Genomic DNA, 22,627 nt, shown 5'->3' with positions numbered 1-22,627 from the left:
TGCCATAGGGGTAATGGTAACAGCAAAACATAATAGAGGACCTGTATGTGTGTGTGTGTGTGCGCGTGTGTGTGTGTGTGTTTAAATCTTCCTCAAAGTTCAACCTAGTTAGAAGAAAACTGAAGCACTTTAGAGTCAACTATCATTTTAATTGGTACAATGTGGGGCAAGAATTTTAGGCTGTATTCATCTGAAAAACATGCTGGAGAAATGGGTGAGAATATATTATCTATCCTTGTAGAAGACATATTTTCTCATGGAAAGTCAAAGGAACACAGAATGCTGAATTCATCACAGATCAAAAGTATTTAACTCCCACGTTTGCAAGAAATGCTCCTAGGAACATTCATTCCACTCACATTTCCTTTTCTCCAAGTCCCCTTTATCTTGTCATCTACTTTTGTGCTTACCTCTAAAATTCAAATAGAAATATTAGATGCCACATTACAAGAGCAAAAGGCACCTATTTCCCATTACAGCACATGATAGAGCAAAAGTTGAGAACTCCTTTCAAGAGGTGACCGAATTCAACATCAGATAAATTCTTAAGATGTCACAATTCAGTGATGGGTGATGACAAAGATAAAAATGTGGCAGCCAAATTTTCAGTATATTTATAAAGAGAGTTTACTTTTCTGTGCAGCAAATTACCACTGTTTTTCTTTAGAGTCCCTACCAAAATGTTGACTAGAAGTGACATCGCACTCACCAGTTTGAGAGAGACCTAAATAAAAATAGGTTTCTGGGGCCCATGGCTTGGGCATCAGTATTTTTGCATGGAGGATTCTGGGCAGTTTTCAGGCAAAAATAACCCAAACCAACATCATCATGATCTAAATGGTGTGTTGTGGGTTGGTTCCAGGCTGTTGAAATGGGAAGAAGACATTCTGTAAATTTTTGCACATTTGATGGGGGTCTGTGCAATCTGGGGGCAAAAATCACCTCAAACTACACTTTCTTTTTTTTAAAAAAAGAGAGGCTTGGTGGGAATATAGGGTGACTGCTGAAATGTTTCAGGGTCCATAAAAGTGATCTTTCACTCTAGAGTCTCAATCTAGATGAAGAGAAGTGTGCTTCTTGTGGTTGTGTACCTTCAAGTCATTTCCAAATTACGGTGAACTATCACAGGGTTTTCTTGGCAAGATTTGTTCAGAGAGGTTTGCTTTGCCTCTCCTGAGGCTGAGTGAGTGTGACTTTCCCAAGGACACCCAGTGGGTTTCCATGGCTGAGTGGAGATTTGAACCCTGGTCTACACAATTGTAGCCCAATGCTCAAACTGCTATACCATGCTGGCTCTCAAAGTGAACTTAATTTAGGCAGAAAATGAGAAACAACTGGAAATTTCCTAGCTTGTTTCGATTCTGAGAAAGAGTGATTGTACAATATAAACTTTTTGTGAAGAAAACTGACAGGAAAAAAATCAATTGAAATGTGGTGTTGGAGAAGAGCTCTACAAATGCCATGGACTTCTGAAATGACAAATAAATAAGTACTAGACCAAATCAAATCTGACTAAACTGAGGCTAGGATATTTTGAACATATTATAAGATGCCGTAATTCGTTGGAAACTGGTGACCTTGCTCTTGATGGGGTCTTCTTCATAGGATTCCCATAATCAAAGTGAATTTGATGGCACATAACAACAAGGAAATATAATTATTGAACCTCATACTCCAGTGAGGAAGACCTCTATGGAGGGGGCTAAAATAATCCTCCAACCTACAAGGGGCTACATCTTCCTTTCTGCATCGCTGTACCCCAAGCAGCAATCACAGGCAAGTCACAAATTGCCCTTAAAAAACAACCTTATGAATACGAATCAGCATGTAAACAAGGCACACAAACACCTCCTGAAATTCATAGTAGCAAAAGAAGTAGCAACACCAGCAGCAGGGATCTGCCTTTTTAAAAAAGCATTTGGGAAAGATATTATTCACAAGCGGCAGCTAAGGTAAAGTGCAGATTGAGTCTCCCTCATCTGAAATGCTTGGGACCAGAGGTGTTTTGGATTTTGTTTTTGTTTTTTAAAAAATTTGGAATAACTGTATTTGCATACATGTACATAATCTTGAAGATGGGATGCAAGTCCCAACACAAAATTCATTTATGTTTCATATACACCTTATACACATAGCCTGAAGGCATTTTCAGACTATATTTTTAATAATCTGTGCATGAAACAAAGTTTGTGTACACTGAACCATCAGAAAGCAAAAATTGTCACTATCTCAGGTCCAAAACATAGTTCAGAAATAATTCAGTTTGAGACTGCTTTAAGTGTCCTGGCTCAATGCTAAGGAATTCTGGGAACTGTAGTTTTGTCAGACATTTAGCCTTCTCTGTCAGAAAGCTCTGGTGCCACAATAAGATACAATTCCCAGGCTTCTCTAGCCCTGAGCCATGGCAGTTAAAGCAGTCTCAAACTGGATTATTTCTGCAGTGTATTTTGGAAATCCGTCACCCATGTTGACAATTTTGGATTTTTTTTTAAATAATTATTATTCAGATTTATAATCATTATAAAATCCAAACAGTATCATACAATAAAGCATATAACAAAACAAAAATTACATACATTCCTCATACATTACTTTCTTGCTAGTATCTAACTTTTATTCTGATCTTATTTCCTTCTCAATTTCTTGATTTTGGAAGATTTCAGAATTATGGATAAGGGAGACTCAATTATGGAAGATATATATAAATTCAACCTAGACAATGAGGAAATCGAAATAGTTAAAGATTCCCCATATAGTGGATCAAACATTGATCAGAAAGGACACTTAGGTAAAGCAATAAGAAGAAGAGTAGGCATTCTTAGAAGGGCAGCTAAGAAAGAACTAGACAAGATCCTAAAGCGTAAAGATATACAACTGAACGCTAAAGTTAGAATCGTCCAAAGTCATAGTATTCCCCATCAGCATGTATGGATGTGAGAGCTGGACAGTGAAGGAAGAGGACAAAAAGAAAATCAACTCCTTTAAGATGTGGTGCCAAAGAAGAATGCTGAGAATATTGTGGACAGCCAAAAAGACAAACAAATGGGCCCTTGAATAGATCGAGCCAAACTCTCCTTGGAAGCCAAGATGGTTAAATGGGGAAGCTGTCATATTTTGGCTGTATCATTAAAAGGCATGACTAATCAGAAAAGACAATATTGCTAAGAAAGGTAGAAGGTGGTAGAAAGATAGAAAGACTACAGATGGATGGACTCAATCAGGGAGATCATGGGCCTGTATCTGTAGGAGATTATCGCACGTCTCTTTTCTCCTGATCCGAGCCCAGGCTGGGCATGGGCTTAAATGGGTGAAAACAGATCTTCTCGCACTGTTTTGTGCCCAACTTGGCTGCATGGCATACGTTTTGAAGAACAGGAAAATATCATTCTTCGAAAAGTACACCAGGAGTCTGGATTGGGTATATGGTGCAGCTGAATTGGGTGAAAAGAAGCATGCGATAATTTCCTACAAGACCTAAGCAGAGCAGTGGAGGATAAGGGGGACTGGAGATGACTCATACACAGGGTTGCCATGAGTCAGGGTCAACTTGAGAACAGCTAACAACAACAACCTGTTCACTGGATCACTGTAGTACGGTAGCTGTTGTTAACTGCCATCACGTTGGGTTTGACGTACAGTGACCCAGTGAACAAGTCACCTCCAAGACCCTCTGTTCCTATCAGCTCTGTTCATCGAAAGCCTTCTAAATTCACTAAGCATGCTCAGTATCACCTATCAAATCTTCATGCAGATTGGGCAAAGATCTGGACTAGACTAAGTAAGGATACTTTGGGATACTACTATTTGTGGGATACTACTATAGTTAGGGTGACATCTATGGGCTTACATACACTTCTCTTATTTCCACATGATTTGGAGGACGGCCTGGACAGGGCTCCAGGTGTGAGTCACGATGCTTGTCTGGACAAATCAGGGTTCTGGATTCTCTAACACAGGGGTGGGGGACTGCAAGCCCAAGAACCAAATATAATCCTCTTAATGCTGTAGTTTGACCCTCCAGTGTTCCCTGCATTCTCTTCTCATGAAACCATCATTTTTTGTGGTTACACACTATTTACACCCTATATTCTGAAAGGTTGAAATTCCTCCCCAGTATGTAGTTATTGGAATAAAATGCTGTATTGGAGGAGCGGGGAAAGTGTAGCCCATGTGAAGCTGGGGAGAGAGGCTTTAAGCCTTTTTTTTTTTTTTTGGGGCCATTGTGATTCTGATCCAGATGGCATAAACTAATCATTTATTTTGCAAAACACTAATCCACTAAAGCCACTGAATATCTTGGAACATATTTTGCAAGCACAGGGGTGGGGAATTCAGATCACAATATGATGAAAGGTGTTAAAGCCTCCTTACTGCCACCCCACACCAAAATCCCAGTATGGATCAGCATCCTGCAATTACTCTAGAATAGAAATGAAAATAAAATGCAGCTAGTGGTTACATCTTTAAAGTAATTTCAGTGTTGGCTCTCATTTACAGAACAACAGGCATGTGGGTTTCAGATGGTGCTATCTTATGTTCCCACCACTTTTTCCATCTTTTTGTCTACCATAAAAATAATCTGGTAAGGAAGAAAAGATGACAGAGTTGCAGCATGCCTTTAAACCAAATAGATCTAGTAAACTTCCTTCTGGAAATCCTCTTAATCTGGATACAACTCAAGGCTCCCATTTTAAATGATCACTCTGTCCCAGGATATTACATTTAAAAATGCCAAGAAATTTCAACATAGTGTTATGGATGTCAGACAGACATCTGTTACCTAAATGTAAAATACAGACAAGACATCTGAAAATGACACTTTGGGCTAATACATGGGATTTAGATAGTCGTATGTCCTTTTCTTTATTTTTAATTCTATCTGTAAAGCAACGAGGCTTTAAACAAACAGTGTCCAGCTGTAATGTCTCTTCATATCAGTGTCCAGTCAGGCTCTCCATGCAGCAAATTATGAGTCTTCCACTAGTAATTAGGTACGTTATTAGAGAACAACAACATGTTTGCATAGCTTGTATCGTTATCTCAGACGCCAAACCTGCCAGAGGCACACGGTAAGCTATTATAAAATCATAAACCTAAAGAAAATGTCATTAAATTGGAGACGAGAAATGAATAATTGGACATGAGTCACCCAAGAGAAGCCTTCGCTGGGCACAGAACAGCCTATTAAGGAACAGATTAATTTTTTAAATTATGATAGAGTGGAGACATTTTAAAGGCCGTCTTATGCCACTGAATTTACACCTATAGCTTCCATCATCAGTTCTTATGGTTTATGGATGGAGGTTGTCACTCACATCAGCATTGTAGTACAGACAGTAAAATTCACAAAACTCTCCTGCAAGTTGGTTAGAAGAACAAGAGCTTGGGGGAATTAACCCTGTGGCATCATCAGGGGTGTTCAGGGGTGTGTGGCCCACACTGGGTTACATTTCAGAAGAGGAGTGATATCTAGTAAGGCCCTCCTCTCACTGCAGTGGGAGAAGAGACAAGTGTGCCTCTACTGGTTTCGCCATAGTGAGGAAGAGGCTGCCGCCATGGTGAAGAAGGGTGAGCCTGCCCTTCCAAACTTTGCGGCTGTGGTAGCTTCTTTCTGAGGAGGCCGCCGCCACTGCCACAGTGAAGAAAAAGGACAAGTGTGACCTTTTGGCCACCACTGCCCCCTGGTAGCCCCCCTTAGGAGCTTCCCTGCACCAGGTGACATCAGGGGTAGGAACACCACTGGATTAACCCTTGATATACACAGGCATCCCCAAGTTAACAAAGTAGATGTGTTCCTGGGCATAATTTCTTTAATACAAAATTGTGTCCCAGAAGAAGGAAATAACATGAAAAGAATAAAGATAGGTTCCTCCATCATAAAAAAAAGTGTGTGTGTGTGGGGGGGGGGCTATTCAGAATATTTCAGCAAACTTTTTCTCCAAAACTAACACTATGCACAAGTGAAATGAAACAATCAGTTCAGGCAAGCCTTACACAAGTTATGTTAAAAAAAGAAAGAAGAAGATATTTATAGATACCATATGAAAGCTTCTTCCAGAATGGATCCAAAGATGACTTTCTCTTTCATCAGACTCCACTTTTCTTATGCTTTCATTTTTGGGGCCAAACCTATAGATCTATGGTGTTTTGATGTTGCTATAAATAGTAGAGGTAGCTGTTGAGATAGAATTATCAGATCTCTCCTTGCCTCTCTATTATGCTATTAGGGAAGGAATTTACACAAAGGAATTTACCTTGCCTGATGTAAGCAGAAACACAGAGCTACAATGGGAGCAGCTACAGAAGAATCCTGCTATTTCCCAGCTCAAGCTTTATTGCATTATTTACTTGAGACACATTGCTCCAACTCAACACTAAAGGTCTGTGCGTATCCAGCCTTCCTTCACCATCTTCCAATGTCAATATTGCTTTAAAATGTCCAGCTAGACATAGTGTGAGGAAGACAATGGGGCTGAGTGGACATAAAAAGATTTTGTAAAAAGGAGCTTCACCCTCAGAGGCTTTGGAGCTTCTCACATGCTTATTTAACCCGACTGCACCCTAACGTGATGCAACCAGGATGTAGGCAGGAATTACTGCATGTAATTCGCTGCTTATTCCACTGGCTGAGTACAACCTGGCTGCATCCCGGGTTCCAGGCATGCTTCAGAGGCCACTTTTCAAAGTCAGAAAGATCCTGGCTTTGAAAAGCGATATCCAAAGCACGCCTGGGAGCCGGGATGCAGCTGCGCTGTACTCAGCCAGTGGAATCGGTGGCGAATTACATACAATAATTCCTGCCTGCATCCGTGTCCCGGCTGCATCCCGTTAGAGTGCAGTCACATTAAATGTGTGTACGGTAAGCTCCTTTGTTAACTGAGATATGCTTGCACATCGAAATCAACTGATACATACAGACCCACATATTTTTCACTCACAAGCCATTTCTGCATCAAAGCCAAATACTTCTTAACCAAGCTTTCCTTTGCACAATTTAAATCAAATCTGCATGCTTTATTGAAGGTCACATTAGGATGTTACTCTTCAGTGGTCACAATAGGAACATCTATTTCCATTACCACTAATTTATACACTGCCACAGTCTCAGCAATATAAATTCATACCTAAATTACCTTTTCAAATATGGTCACAGCACCTTGTGGTTTTATAAAAGCTTTACTTTAAGGATACCCATAAATTTTATCAAATAAAGACAGAGCAACACCCACTAACAAACATTTTCATTTAGTATATGCATGTTCAATCATTTACGTTTATAGGTTACCAGCATAGAATCAGATTTATCTTTCAATATTCCCAGTGCAGTGTGGCTGATGAGTTGAAGTAGGAGGTAATACGGTCGAATGGAGTGATAATTAAATACAATGAAAAGATCCATTTGGGATGTCTCCCAATACCCACTGTGCTCTCAGTCAAATATTCTTTCCATCTTTCTATCACCTGGGATAAACTGTTGTTGTTGTTGTTGTTGTTGTTTTAATGTAGTGATTTCAAGCACACATTTTGCTTTCTAGTTTAGTAATTCCCTTACTCAAAAATAAATTCTGGATAACTGCAACCCTAACATTTGGTAGACCTTACTTCTTGTGATAGAAAGCCAGCATGGTGTAGTGGTTTGAGCACTGGACTATGACTCTAGAGACAAGGGCTTGAGTCCCTGCTTGGCCATGTGAACCTACTGGGTGACCTTGGGCAAGTCACATTCTCTCAGACTCAGCAAAAGGCAATGGGTAGCTTATCACTAATGGGAATGACAGAAAGTATTTCTCATTATCGAAATGTGCTTAAATTGCACATATACCAAATGAAAATAATTTTGGTTATGGAACTCCACGGGCTGAATATAGAAAAGATGGAAAAGCTTGGAAAAGTGGCTTTTTTGAACTACAACTCCCAGATAATGACTTAGCCAACATTAGTTGGAGTCTGATAGTACTAATTCGGATTTTTTAAAAATGTATTTTTTCTAAAAGGGAGACTGACTACAAACATCTCACTTTTTTTAAATTTAGAGATATTAAAAATGTTAGAAGGGCATCAGCCCTCTTTGTATGGATTGGCTTCCTGGCCAAAAAGTTCCTTTCAAACAGCAAAAGAAAAGAATCTGTCTCCTCAAGCAACACTGAGAACATGCTCCTTTACTCCCCAAATGTTAATAAGTTCAACTCTGAATTTCTCTGGGTGAGTTCAGTACTTGGAGAAAAAGAACTTAATCTGACATTTTTCACGATGGTCATGAGAGGTTTAAGAAATGACAAAAACTCCAAGGAAGCAATGATTCATAAGGCATAGTTCTTGCTGTGATCAAGGTCTCACACAGTTCTCCGGTCTGCCATTATCAAGGTTGTAAATACTCCTCTGACAGAAAAGAAGCTATAGGAGGAACTGAGGCAGGATTTTCTGCTTTTCCTATAATAGGTCAGCATTTCCTAGAGTCTGGTCAGGTCAGGATGAAGTCTTTCCTACATCTCTTGCAGTTATTCCATCTGCAACTGGATTTGCTTACTACTCAAAAAAAGTCAGCCTGTTTTGTATGTGTGTGAGAGAGAAAGTATCTGTTTGCTTAAATTAGCAGTGCTATTGTATTTGGGGACAGTTTTAAAGGTCAGAAAGCAAGCATTTGTCTCAATTTTGCTTATCTAAAGGGCATAGCTTGTTTTCACATCTTTGAGGAACTTCAAAACATTGTGACATATAAGTCACAATAAAATATATCTGTTGTGTATCGCTACAGCGCACATTAGCTTTGGTAAATAAACTGGCTCCAATCCAGAGATTTTCAAATGTAGCTACAAGCTGTTTGCAGGCTGATAAGTGCAAGGACTTCCCTTACTCACTAAATGGATGGCTGATGCTGGTAACAGGGACATCAACAGCTTCCATTAAAAGGGAAGCTATGTTCCCTCCCAAAAAAAAACTTTCCAAATAGGTGATATTTATCATAGTTGAACACATGGGAGCTGGATTTTTATATGCATTTTTATTTGTTCTTTTTATATCCCATCTTTTTTGCCACAGTGAAATACAAGGCAAACCAGTGTTGGACTACAACTATGGAGAACAGAGTTTGATTCCCAGCTCAGTCATGAAACCTACTGGGTGACCATGGGCAAGTCACACACTCTCAGCCTCAAGAGAAGCCAATGGCAAATCTCCTCTGAAAATTTTTTGCCAAGTAAACCCCACGAAAGTTTCGCCTTAGGGCTGCCATAAGCTGGAACTGACTTGAAGGCACAGAACAAGTAAAATTCCTACTGGGAACATATTCAGTCCAAGATTTACTCTTAACTTCAATCAGATTATGACATGATGTACCTTCAGGCCATGCATCCAACTGGCAGCCCCTGTTCAGTTAGTTTGGGAGAAGGGGAATAGTCGATGTTTGAAGAATATTGGCAAAGTGAGGAGCAGGAGGAGAACGTAGGACATGACTGCAAGCTATATAGAGACATTAATATAATCTGGATCGAACTTCCAAATTTTTTAATTCTTGAAGTAGACAGCAATAAAAGACATGTTCATACGCAGTAAGATCTTTTGACCACAAATGGGTAGAGGATGAATGTTTATCTTTCAAACCTTGGAGTATGTGGCTTTTCAACAATCCTAAAGGCTTGTAGGATTAGCCTTATCGCACTAGATGAATCCCACTCAGAAACAGGATTTTAAAAGTGGGGGAAAAACCCACAAATGCGGGAGGTTTTTCAGACATGTTTGCACCAAACAGCAATAACACAAAAACAAAGTGAATGGAAAATGGACAAAAATGACACCTTTTTACTTTTGGGAACTTCCCAAAAGTAAAAAAAGTGTCATTTTGGTCCACTTTCTGTTCACTTTATTTTCATGTTATTGCTGTTTGGAAGAAACGTCATCTGAAAACCCTTCCACATTCGCAGTTTTTTTCTACATTTAAATCCCATTTCTGAGTGGGATTCATCTAGTGTGATAAGGTCCTATGACTCCTACTATGACTCTGGAAATCAGGATTTGAATTCCGCCTTGGCCATAGAAACCTTGGGGAAGTCACATTCTCTTAGCCTCAGAGGAAGGTATGGGCACTCTGCCCTGCACCACCAACAAACCTTGCCAAGGAAACCCAGAGTTCACCTTAGGGTTGCCATAAGTCTGTCTTTTGTGTCATGTCTTTTTAGATTGTAAGCCTGAGGGCAGGGAACCGTCTGTGATGATTCCCCGGGGGCAATACCCTGTGCGTGGCCCTTACTCCCGGGGAGTCCCTTAAAAGAAAAGAACTTTTCTTCTGCTGCCACCACTCAGTGAATCTCAATACGTCAGCTATGATGTAGCTGCTCATTAGAATGTGATGTCAGCTCTCATTAGCATGTACCTCCCCCTAGATTAACCCTTTGTAGTCAGGAGAAGTTTCCAAATGACAGGATGACCTAGTCATCACACCGTCTATTATCCCCTCTGTTGTAAGCCGCCCAGATCCCCAGTGATTGGGTGGCATATAAATAAATCCTATGATGATGATGTTGATGATGATGATGATGATGATGATGATGATGATGATGATGATGACTGGAATGCACACAAGATTGTGGGGGAGGGAATGGAAAAGGCTGGGCAAGGTTTGACCTTCCCCTTTCTGTTGATCCTGATTCTTATCAAGAGGCTATATATTGACTTCATATCAGGAGTGGGAATGAAGTCAAAGTCCCTGAAAAGCCCCCAAGACCAACCAGTGAAAATGCCCGGTAAAATACAAACCATTAAATGGCTCAAAATACCACTGGCACAGTCCTATGTATTCAAGCAACCCCTCCAATCCCTTCAACTAAACCCCTACAAACTTATTTTAAGTATGGTTCTGAAGTTAGACATACACACAGAGAGAGAATTCTGAATTTGAGATCAGTACTAAGTCTCAGGACTCCCTTTACACTGTCCTTCCAAATCTGAGACCCTCATGATCCTCAGCCACCATCTGGGGCCCACTAACCTGGGAATGCTGCTTTACATTATCACGTTGTATAAACCTGAGCTGCCTCCCATGGCCTGATAGGAGAAAATCTTTATGATAGTCTTTCTCGGTAGTACCATAATTAATGAGTGTGAATGTTGTTCATTTATTTATTCCCTACTTTTCCCCAATATTGGGATCTAGGGCATCTCATAACATGATTAAAAACGCATGCATCTAAAAACAGAACGTGTTATAATATAAACACAATGAAATAGTAAGAGAGTAACATGTCCCTGTTCTCCTGTGTGTGTTTTAAATGCTGCATCCACTCCCTACATTTTCATTCTGCCTGATGAAAAGTTCACTGTAACTGCAAATGTTGCATTCTCTTACCCTAAACAAGACAGTCCAAAATGTTGGGATACCTACTTTGCCTCTATTTAAGAAACAACAAAACCATTTCATGTGGTTTACTGATTGCACAACCTTAAATCTGTCTCTACAATTTGTAGCAGTCGGAGAGCACTGCTGGGTAATATGAGATATCGAAGTGAATGATCTAAAATAGGCAGGTATCTGAACAGAAGGGAATGAAGTAGGAGGGAATAAAGTTGTCTCTGATTTTTTAGTGTGTGTGAAACATAAAGCAACTTCATTCAGAACTTTGATGGGCACTAATACAGACATCTGCAGTTCTAATCTACTTTAGAATCCCTTGTGATTAATCTGTCAGTCACCCAACACAGATTTAGGTCTTACAGCCAGTATTAATTCTCAGCTCTTTCAAGCATAAAATACATCATGATTGGACATATTAACTAGAGAAATGTTCCTTTTATAAGCCTTTCCCCCTTCCACAGGGACTTAATTTCAGATTTGTACTAATAACTTTGCTTCTCTCCATCACAGGGGAAAAAAGTTTTTCTTTCAAGCATGTGCCCTTTTTGCAGTCAGAGTACTCCTACTTCTTGGAAAGTCCAAAATCATCTTGTGGACCAGTGGTACTGAGGAACACTCCCTTTCAATACCAGTAAAATAAAATCCTAATATATGAAAATCATACCCACAATCCTTCTGAGGTGGGATTGCCAGATTTTAGAGCTCAGCTTCGCTGGCCTCAACTCTATTCAAGAAGAAAGTGTTGTGTTCAAATCTACCTCTCAGTTAGCAGAGCTGCAGCTACACTACAGTTTGCATGCTGTAACTCATTTGTAGCTGCAGCTTGCAAAGGCTCTTCAGGGAGGTCTATGTATGTACTTAGGTAGCATCCTCCTTCACTCTCAGTCATTGCAGTACCAGAGCTCATCTTCCATTCTGATTGTGTCTACTTTCTAGCTAGAAACAAGTAGGCTACATAAAATGTTCCTCATCCCATCTCCCCAATGTAGTAATTATCCTCTCATTTCACCTTGATGTGGGAACAGCCCATTTAGTTGAAATTTCTCTCTTACTTCTCAAACAGGAAAATATGATTTGTGTGTTTGTGTGTGTTTGAATTATAAACTTTGAGCAACTGTAGTTGGTACAAAATGACATCACTTAGGACCATTCCTTAGGTGTCAGGTTTTGGTCCAGAAACTTCAGGTTCTGGGAAGATCCTGCTGGCAACCCTATACTGTACTGGGATAACAGGAAAGTGTAACTCCAGGTTATGCCAGTGGCTGTACTTTTTGAATCTTTACATAAAGTGGTGTCCTCTATATCCTTATGCAAACACCCCCCATCTCCTGCCTCCATTGTTGTTGTTGTTCTTGTTGTGTGCCTTCAAGTCATTTTACACTTATGGCAATCCCAAGGCAAGCGTATCACAGTGTTTTCTTGGCCAGATGTGTTCAGAGAAGGTTTGCCATTGCTCACCTCCAAGGTTGAAAGACTCTGCCTTGCCCAGGGTTGCCCAGTGAATTTCCATGGCTGAGGAGAGATCTAAACCATGGCCTCCAGAATTGTGGTCCATCAGTCAAACCACTGCACAATCTTGGCTCACCTGACTCCTTGCTTCTTAATAACCAGAATTAGAACCAAGAGCACTTTCCCACTGAAAAATAATAGTGCTATCAGTCCACCAACTGCTATGAATTCTAGGTTTTGCAGTTTAGGGAGGGACATTTAGAATTCTCAGCGAAAGAGCTCACTGCCTCACCAAACTACAAACTCCAGGATTACATAGGATGCACCCAATGCAGTTAAAGTGGAATCATAGCATTATAATTGTGTAGTATGAAGGAGCATAGCCTGAAATAGCTGACAGAATGCCATTACTACCTCCACAGCTCCAAGTTCTTCATGAAACTTGCCCCCATTTCACACTACATAATCATAGCACTATAATTCCACTTCAACTGCCTTGGCAACATCCCATTCTAGTGCATCACCAAACTACAAAGTTCGGGACTCTGGAGAATGCAATCATGGCCATTACAGTAGTATCAAAGTGCCACAATTGTGTAAAAGAGTCCATATGTGATAGGATCTTGCCCCTTTCAGTTTGTAAATGGTGGCAGTTGGGAATCAAAACTTCCGCCCTGGTTTATTTTCACTTAATGTTTAATTATGCCTCACACTTGTACTCCCTTTTTCTACAATACATTTATAGCAGGTTAACTCATTTTATTATTGCAGCCCTCCATGGTGCTGGATTAAGGCTGACCAGCCTTGGGATACAAACAATAAAATTCATGGCTGAGCAGCTTTTTAACAGATTTTCTAGACCTGAGCCAAGCATTCTCCCCATTTCACCACTATACTGTGTTGGAACTAAAGACATAAGTTATTGCCAGGCTATTTGTCCTCCTTGTAAAATACAATCTACCTTTTTTTTGTTTAATGGATTACAATTTTCAGAATCCCAGAATGAGCATGGCAAATAGCTTGGAGATTCTGAAGGCCATCACCCCCAAAAGTAACTTTTCTAAATTTAGATCTGCCCTGACAGGGTTCCCCAGTGTCTCAGGGAGAGAGGTCCTCCATATGTCCTGCTATTCAATTCTTTTAACTAGAGGCACCAGGGATTAACCTGGAATCTTCTGCAAGCAAAGCAAGTACTCTATTACTGAATTTTGATCCTTTCCCAGATTCTAGAATCATACCATGCTGATGAAAAATCCAGTCAAGAACAAAATATTCTAAGCATTTAGGGAACTATTTCTGGCATGCCAAACTGCATATTCCTCTCCCTTAAAATCTGTAGGCAAAATACCAGTGTCTCCTAGCTTGCTTACATTAAAACCAGAATTTTGATATATATTCTATTGAGATTGTCATTTTCTTGTGTTCTTTCAAGTGATTTCCAATTTATGGTGACTCTAAGGTGAACCTGTCATGGGGTTTTCTTGGCAAGATTTATTCAGAGATTTGCTGTTGTTTTCCCCTGAGGCTGAGAGCATGTTACTTGCCCATGGTCACCCAGTGGGTTTAATGGGTGAGCTGGGAACCACTACACCATGCTGGCTCACTCTGCTTAGATAGTGGGTGGGAAATCTCAGGCCTGTCAGAAACTTTTGTATTGCAATTCCTAGGATTTGTCAACATTGGGTAGGGTTGAGAGGAGTTGCAGTCCAGCACTACCCAGTAGGCTATATGATTCCTATCCCTGGGTCAGATTAAACAAATTCTAGGGGTGTGTGGGTACTGATTTATAGCCAGAACCAGTTTTTATTTTAGAAATAGTGCAGTCCTCCAGATGTTGTACAGTATTGCAATTTCTCAAATCCCTTACATGTAGCTACGGTGGTTAGGGCTGTTGAGAGTTATCATGCAACAATGATGCACTTTTTAAATACCAAAACAGCTGCCACAAAGAGGAGGGTGCAAGCTTTTTCTTTGCTGCCTCAGAGGGTAGAACTAGGTCTAATGGTTTTAAGTGACAGGAGGGTAGATTTCAATCAAACATTATAAGGAACTTCTTGACAGTAAGAGTAGTTCAGCAGTGGAAACAATTGCCTAGAGTGGGGTCTCCATTTCTGGATGTCTTGAAAAAGAGGCTAGACAGCTACTTACTGGGAATGATTTCTATAGAGATCCTGCACTGGACTGGAAAGCCCATGAGTCACCTTCCAACTCTATGATTCTAATATCTAGAAAGTTTCAAGTTGCCCATCCCAGTTTATATGCAGAATAAGATGTTATCCTTACAAAACCATTCTAATATAGACCAGTTTTATTACATGTACTGTATATTACAGATGAAGGATTAGGTTCTATGCATTTTTACTTATGAGATATCCCTAGTGAGCACAATAACCTATGCAGCACACAACCATGCAGGCTAATCCTATGAAGGCTCACCTAAACATATTTGTTTTCTTTCTTTATTATTTCAGTTTATGTTTAGATTTTAAATGAGAAATATTAAAACTCATTACAACAGGAAAAGTAACATGCACATCACTCTGAAATTCTTTCTGGAATAAAAGTGCACTATCTAGTTTTTTAAGAGATACAATTCTTGGTTGATTGATTATATTACATTAGGACAGACAATGTATAACAGTGTTTCTTCCAATTCAAGCATAAATAGGATCACAGTGCATATTCCACCAACTATCCCAGGCATGTGGCAAGGTTAAAGGATAAGCCAGCTACAAAACCATGCTGACCTAAACCTTCTATTCAGCCCGTCGTGTTTTTTATTGTATTGCAAACAATGAATGTACCAATAGCCATAGAAACAGATTTGACAAAGAGCCAATCTTGGATGCTGTGCGATCCAAGCTTTTTGTTTCAAAGAAGCGGGGCAAAAGCAGTTTTGTGGATGACCAGCTGGAGCTCCTGTCTCACAATGAAGAAGCAAGCCACGGGCAAGGTGTTTTATGACAATGCCTTGTGGTTCTGTAACAATTTCCTTCTGTCAGGCATTGAGAGAGAATGGGTATATTTTTATGTGGATGGGAAGGAGAGGCACGCTCAAGTTTCTTTTGCTAGGCTGGACAGTAGCATGATTTGTTTTGGCAGCAACTGCTGGAGACAGTTTTAATTATTACCACAGCCTTCTCAGCACAGTGTGGGCCCCCATTAATTGGAATGGCAGCTCTTTTATAGAAAAACTGTTTTTCTATTTCATAGAGAGAGAGTGAAAGAAATTGCCAGAAAAGGTTCTCCCCACATGTATTTTTCTGTCCAGAATGTTTGCTAAGCAGCTGTTCTTACAAATGACATCCAATAATTGCCCTGTACTTTCAGCTCAAGCAAAGGATAACAACCCCATGGTTGAAGAGGGTCGGTTTTTTTAATGACCCTGCTCTGCATAGGAACAGCCATCATAAAGGCAATTTATGAAGGCTTTGGATTATAGTGTTACCACTGAGGCTAGGCAATCAGTCTAGAGTGGTCAGTCTATAGAAGATTTGAAAAATCTGGGATAAATGTCCTTGCCTCATTTCAGTTGTTTGGAGAGCATATCCTCCAACTATCCAAGTTTGGCAGAGAAAATCCTGATTAATCCCCTGTCATTCCATTTTTGCAACTGCTTTTTAAATGCCCCCACTTCTCTCTCCTCCTTCCACTTTCCCCCTTCATCATTGATTTACTTCACTTGCTGCAAACTGAGTTCAAAATAAAAAAAAGTAGGTTGCACTCAGTTTAACTCATAGGAGGGGAAGGTCAGGAGGGAGTAGAATCTTGTCCTTTCCTGTATTCAGGCAAAAGAAAACTGAAGCAGCCTCTTCTAGCTTGTGTCTTCTCTCTCACTGATAGCTTTTGACCATACTCTGGTGTTCTTTGGTGACATGTTCCAGTTTTCATCTTTGAAATGTTGGGGAATTTGGGGCAATTAATCCATAAATGACTCTTGCTTTATGCAGCGATTTCTTCTCTCCACTCATCAGAACTGTATCCTTAAACATGATAAACAACTCAGCCAATGAAAAAGCATACTTGTTTTCCACTGAATATTAATGTGCATAAAAATATACACCAAAAATGCTGATCAGCAAAGACAGGTGTAGCTTTTATTGTTCCTCAAACTCAGGATAGGAAGATCTGATAGTTTTGCTTTCAAATTAATTTGAATTTGAATTCTCGTAAATTCTAAAGAAAAACAAGTTAAAGTAAAATCCTAACATGTCCCAATTCAAAATCCAGGTTCCGGTAAAAAGAGGATGGAAAAACTTCACAGGAAGGAGATAGCTGAAAGAGGATGGAAGCCTGCCTTAGTAAAAGATAGGAATGGCTTTCCAGGGACTGCTTTTGGCCTGGGATTAAGGTAATGACAGAACTGCAAGAAGGGCAGAAGGGATATCAACCCAATACTAATCTCCTGCATTTTTACATGACAGTCCTCCTTTCTACTTGCTTTTCATACAAACATTGAATGCTTGCTGTTTTGCCTGCCTCCTACCAGTCCTCTTCTCTTCATCTCCATTGTACATAACCATCTTAAACCCCAATGAGTCTTGGAAGCTTATGTTTTCCCCTAATAGATATGTGTATGAGATGGGCATTCTTAGAATATTCCCCTAGTAGCTCATAAATCAGCATAGGGGCAATTAAGGGAGAACATATTCTCACTGCCTCCCATTTTTGCCAGTGTTGAGTCTCCTGTGCAAAACCCAGATGTGTCTCTGATGAAGTGGCTCGTTGATTTAAATTATGACAGCCTATGTGTGCATGCATGTGGTGATAGTGTGTTTCTGTGAATGGATACATAGTGTGGTGTCTATGGAGTTTATCACACAGGGCACTTACCACTGACCAAACACTGCCCAAGTGTTTTCCAAACGTTTCAGGAGCGCTGGAGGTGGGATCATCCGTCGCACTACTGAAACGTCAGAGAGGCTTCCTCCTTCCCTTCTGTTTGTGGGGAAGCCTCAGAAAAGCCATTTTTATTAACATCCATTATGAATCCTGAGTTATATTTTTGGATGCTCAGAATTTGTTATCCATTATGAATCCTGAGTAATTCAACCCAGTAGACATGTGTGCAGTGGAATATAATATCTTCACTGGTACCTCTGACAATATAGACATGGTGCGAAATAATAATGTAAAGGTAGATTTCATTCATATGGCATATTTCCTCTTTGGTAGAGACAGCTGGAAATTCAAAAGAAGGTGACCTCTTGACTCTGCCCCTTCTGATTCTGCCCTCTATCACACTAGTCTCTGTGTGTTAGTCACCCCTGGGCAACAGGTAACCCTGTCAAATACAAGTGTACAAATTCTACGATTACACATGTTAAGATAGGTGTGAGCACTTAATGTAACATTTGTTAATGAAATGTTCATTAATGCATTGTTCTTTTATACTTGAAAAAAGTCAAATAAAGTAATTTTGAGAATAAATAAATAATGCACATGAAAGCATCAGGTTATTAAAGGCCTTCGGGGCAATAACCTTATTAGCAAAAATCTGTTTTTAATATTCTCTTAATGCCTTTCCTTTACGAACATAACATGTGGGATTCCCCTAAAAGAATCTGCCCAACCTTGTAAAATGAGGCCTTGGCTCCAAGCTAAATTCCTGTGCTCCAGGGGTGGGGTGGGGAGGTTTATTTATTTATTTATTTAGGAGTGTACCAGTTGTTGCAAGCTGGTTCCCAAAGGAAGAACCAGTCTCCTCTTCTGTATCTCTCATCTTTTGGACATGCTATGGAAAATCTGTTTGACTGAAAAGTAAAAGAAAAGAAAAGTGCAGCATTTTTGTAGAAAGAAAGTAACCCTCCATATTGGAGTGTGGGCCAAGAAATGTGATACAGCTACCCACGCCAGAGGCCAAGCATGAGTCTTGTGAGGGGATAATATGGCAAAATGGGCATGAAGCAAAAGAGGACACTGGGTAAAGGACAATGTGTTTGCAGTTTTGCTGGCTGATGGTAGTGAGATGGACACCAGTGGTATAAATGTATCATTCCAAGAAGAAAGAACATGTCATGGAAAGTCTTGGTTCCTTAGCCAATTCAAAGGGCAATCAGGGCAGTCTCCTCTATAGATATTATTGTTCATTTGTATGTCACGGTACTCAACTTGACTCAGTTCAAGTTATTAGCTTGGTTCCTGAATCAGCATGCAGTCAATGCACAACTGAATTATAGGCAGAGGTCAACACATATATAATCTAAAAGTAAATTGCTGAATGAAAATGAGGAAGCACAAGAGAGAGATGGATGACTATATTGCACCTCATTGAAAAGTAGGTTATTTTAACCACACAGACATTAGAGTGAAGGACACTGGTATTCTAAAACCATTTGGCTATAAACCTCACTAGGTGGTGACCTTGGATCTGTCATTTTCTCCCAGTCAAAGCCTGGGAAAATTACTTTGTTTACTTAAACACTCAACACTCCTTGGCCAGCATATCCAGCTCTAGCTGAGGGATACTGGGAAGTGCACTTACAAAGAAGTAACTTTTTACCGATAGTCCCCCATCTCAGTCCATGGATTCTCTAGTGGCTAATATCACGAACATTCATGAGCATGAAGTTTTTCCTCAGTGGCAGATCTACTTAACACCTATCCAAATGCCCACTATAGACTGGAGGATATGTCTTTCAGTGTTGCTCAGATTATTTTGCTATATTCATTTCAGGTCAGAATGCATACTTGCTGTTGATTAGCTTGGGTGGCTGTGGGATGTGGTGGCTTAGTGGTTAAGACGGTTAGTGGTTAAGATGACAGTTTTGATGATCAGAACATTGGACAGTTGGCAGTTCGAGGCCCAAGTGGTGCATGATGGGGTGAGCTCCTGTCACTTGTCCCAGCTGCTGCCAACCTAGCCATTTGAAAGCATGCAAATACAAATATATAAATAGGTACCACTTCAGTGGGAAGGTAACAGAATCTGGTGCAGTCATACTGGCCACATGATAACCAGAATAGTCCTTGGGCAATGCTGGCTTTTCAGCTTTCTAATGGAGATGAGCAACCCCCCCCCTACAGTCAGTTACAACTAAACATTCATGTCAAGGGACTTACCTTTACCTTTAGCTTGGGGGGACCTAGATCTTAGGCACTGGATTTCTGCAGTATAGTCTTAACAGATAATTAAGGCAAAACTCTTTCCCTGAGTTTGCAGAAGTTGTAGGCGGTTTCATTTTCAAAGCTGTGGTCCTTCCACTTCCCCTAGCGCAAAGCTTTCTATGCATCATCCAACAGGTATATTGGAAGGCATAGATTTATGTGCTACTTCTGCCAGAAACAGGACACGTGGGTGATTGATGGAAGAGCAAATTAAAGTACCTCCTTGGCCTGAAGGTCATCACTTCAGCTATTTGACTGGGGGGGGGGGGGGTAATTATTAAACATTCTTTATGAAGACAAGCTGCTGAAGATGGCAATTGAATACTAAATACTAATCATATGTTGCACATAACATAGACATTGAAATGGAGAATAACTCTCAACTTTGCATTCTTTTACACATTCAACATTGCTTTTCCTCATTAGAAGAACTAGTTGCCTTAATGCAGATCTTTCCTTTGTTCCAGGAGTAAAACTGTCATTAAAATATCTATATTCCATCATTATAACGTGGTGTAATCCCTGTTGTGCAGGGGTGAGAATCATATAGCCCCTCCCCCTTCCTGGCCATGCTGTTGAATGACAACTCACACCATTTCTCAGAATTGGCTATGCTAGCTTGAACTGCTGTGAGATGCAGTGTAATAACACTGGGAGGACTCACAACTGCTATACCTGCTATAACAAATGCTATATTGTGGCAGGACAAATAATACTTCAGTTCAAGCCCACTGCTCTTTTCATGAAGCACTCTTTAACCATGGGTCATCACTGCCACCACCTTTCCTCCTAGCCTCTATGCCTCATGGGACTTTTGTAAGGCTAGATCAACCAACCAATCTCTAATTTGCTGGCCTAAGCATCTTGCAGGAAGAGTAGGGTAATTTAGGGCCAGGGCTGAGAATCATAGGCTCTTCTTTCAGTCCCATGGGCATGATTTGCCAGAGTATTTGACAGGGACTTCTCAGTGGCTGCCTTTCCTTGGGGAAGGTAGAAGGCCCCCCTTTGCTGTCCTTCCATCAGCAGGCCATTTTTTAAATTATTATTCTTACAGGATTTTGAAAAGTGAGTTTTTCAAGGAAAGGGGCTTTTGAGAGTGCACTGCATTATTTTGATTGAAGTATTTGTTAACTGCTTTTTTATTGTACAGTTCTGGATCCCTCCACGTAAGGGGAAGTCAGCGTATGCTGAAGCCCCATAGGAACTAATGGGGCTTGCGCCCATGGCACGTGGTGGCGCACGTGTGTCACAGGCACACGCCCCATTAGTTCTTCCCGTGTGGCTTTCAGCATTTATTCAGGACATTTATTCCTGTCAGCAAGGACTAGGTTGGCCACTATCAGCCAGCTGTCTCTAGACTATAAAATGACCTGCCGGAAGAGATTTGACAGCTGAATATGCTGTCTGAATTTAAAAGACCTTTAAAGACCAGTCTCTTATGTCAGGCTTATCCAGATGATTTTAAAACTGTGAATTTTAAAGGATGAATTTTAAATGTGGATCATTTTAATATATGTATATCTTATTTGTCTTTTAAAATTGATGTGTGTTTTAACTGATGTCTTTTTAACTGATTTTTTTATTTGTTGTTGTTCTTTGCATTGATCCATGGGGAGAGCAAAACAATAAATGTTGTTGTTGTTGTTATTCAGCTATGACACCTACTGTAGATGATGATGATGATGATGATGATGATGATGATGATGATGATGATGATGTTAATAGTGTGCTATTGCCCTATCCAATGGAAAAATCAATTAGTCAATTCAGAAGGATACTGGGATTTGAAGTCCAACAACATTTGGAGGGGCACGTGATTCCCACCCCTGCTTTAAGATCATTGGGAGAAAAGGGTTTGGGTGTAATCTCAAAAGATTCGGTAGAAAAATCCTGCATGCCCTCTCATTTCCAGAATCTTACACAGAAAAGGGAGGAGGTACTAAAAAGGAGGGTCATGATCAGTTCTCAGAGTAGGACCCCTGATTAATCGACCATCAAATCCCAGTCTTAGTTATACCACTTGCAGCCATTCAGGGTAAACCACTAAAATGCTTTGTTGGCAGGTAGTGGCAATCTATTAGTGAACATACAGCCCAAGACCCCTTATTTCTGAAAGTTTAAAAAGAGACCTTTAGTAACATAACTAACACAGGCAAAAAGTTTTATTACTCCAATTTTCCTTTTGCTCAGCTATACTGCTGCTAGAATGCCAGCGCAGAAATCACTGCCAGATTTACCCTCAATGGCATTTGTTTTATGGTTTAAAAAAATGAGAAAATTATCTTTTGGAGAAATTTTTGAGTGACCTTTACAGGAAAATTAGGAGAGAGAGAGGAGCAATAAGCCAAAAAAATGTTTCCTGTTGCGGGGAATTGTATTTTATTTTTTTTGCATTTGTGTCAAGTTTTTTAAATAGCAATTTAGTGCATATTTTAAAAAAACTGTGCTGTGGCACTGCTATTTAATTCCCCCCAACCCACCCCCCCCCCCCCCCCCCCCCCCCCCCCCCCCCCCCCCCCCACCCCCCACCCCCCCCACTCCACCACCCCCCCCCACCCTACCCCCCCCACCCCCCCCCCCCCCCCCACCCCCCCCCCCCCCCCCCCCCCCCCCCCCCACCCCCCCCCCCCCCCCCCCCCTACCCCCCTGTCCCGCCCCCCACCACCCCCCCCCCCCCCCCCCCACCCCCTCCCCCCCCCACCCCCCACCCCTCCCCCACCCCCC

The sequence above is a fragment of the Sceloporus undulatus genome, chromosome 4 (assembly GCF_019175285.1).
Source record: "Sceloporus undulatus isolate JIND9_A2432 ecotype Alabama chromosome 4, SceUnd_v1.1, whole genome shotgun sequence".
Taxonomy (NCBI): Eukaryota; Metazoa; Chordata; class Lepidosauria; order Squamata; family Phrynosomatidae; genus Sceloporus; species Sceloporus undulatus.
The sequence above is the reverse complement of the archived record's forward strand: the minus strand, read 5'-3'. Positions refer to the sequence as shown.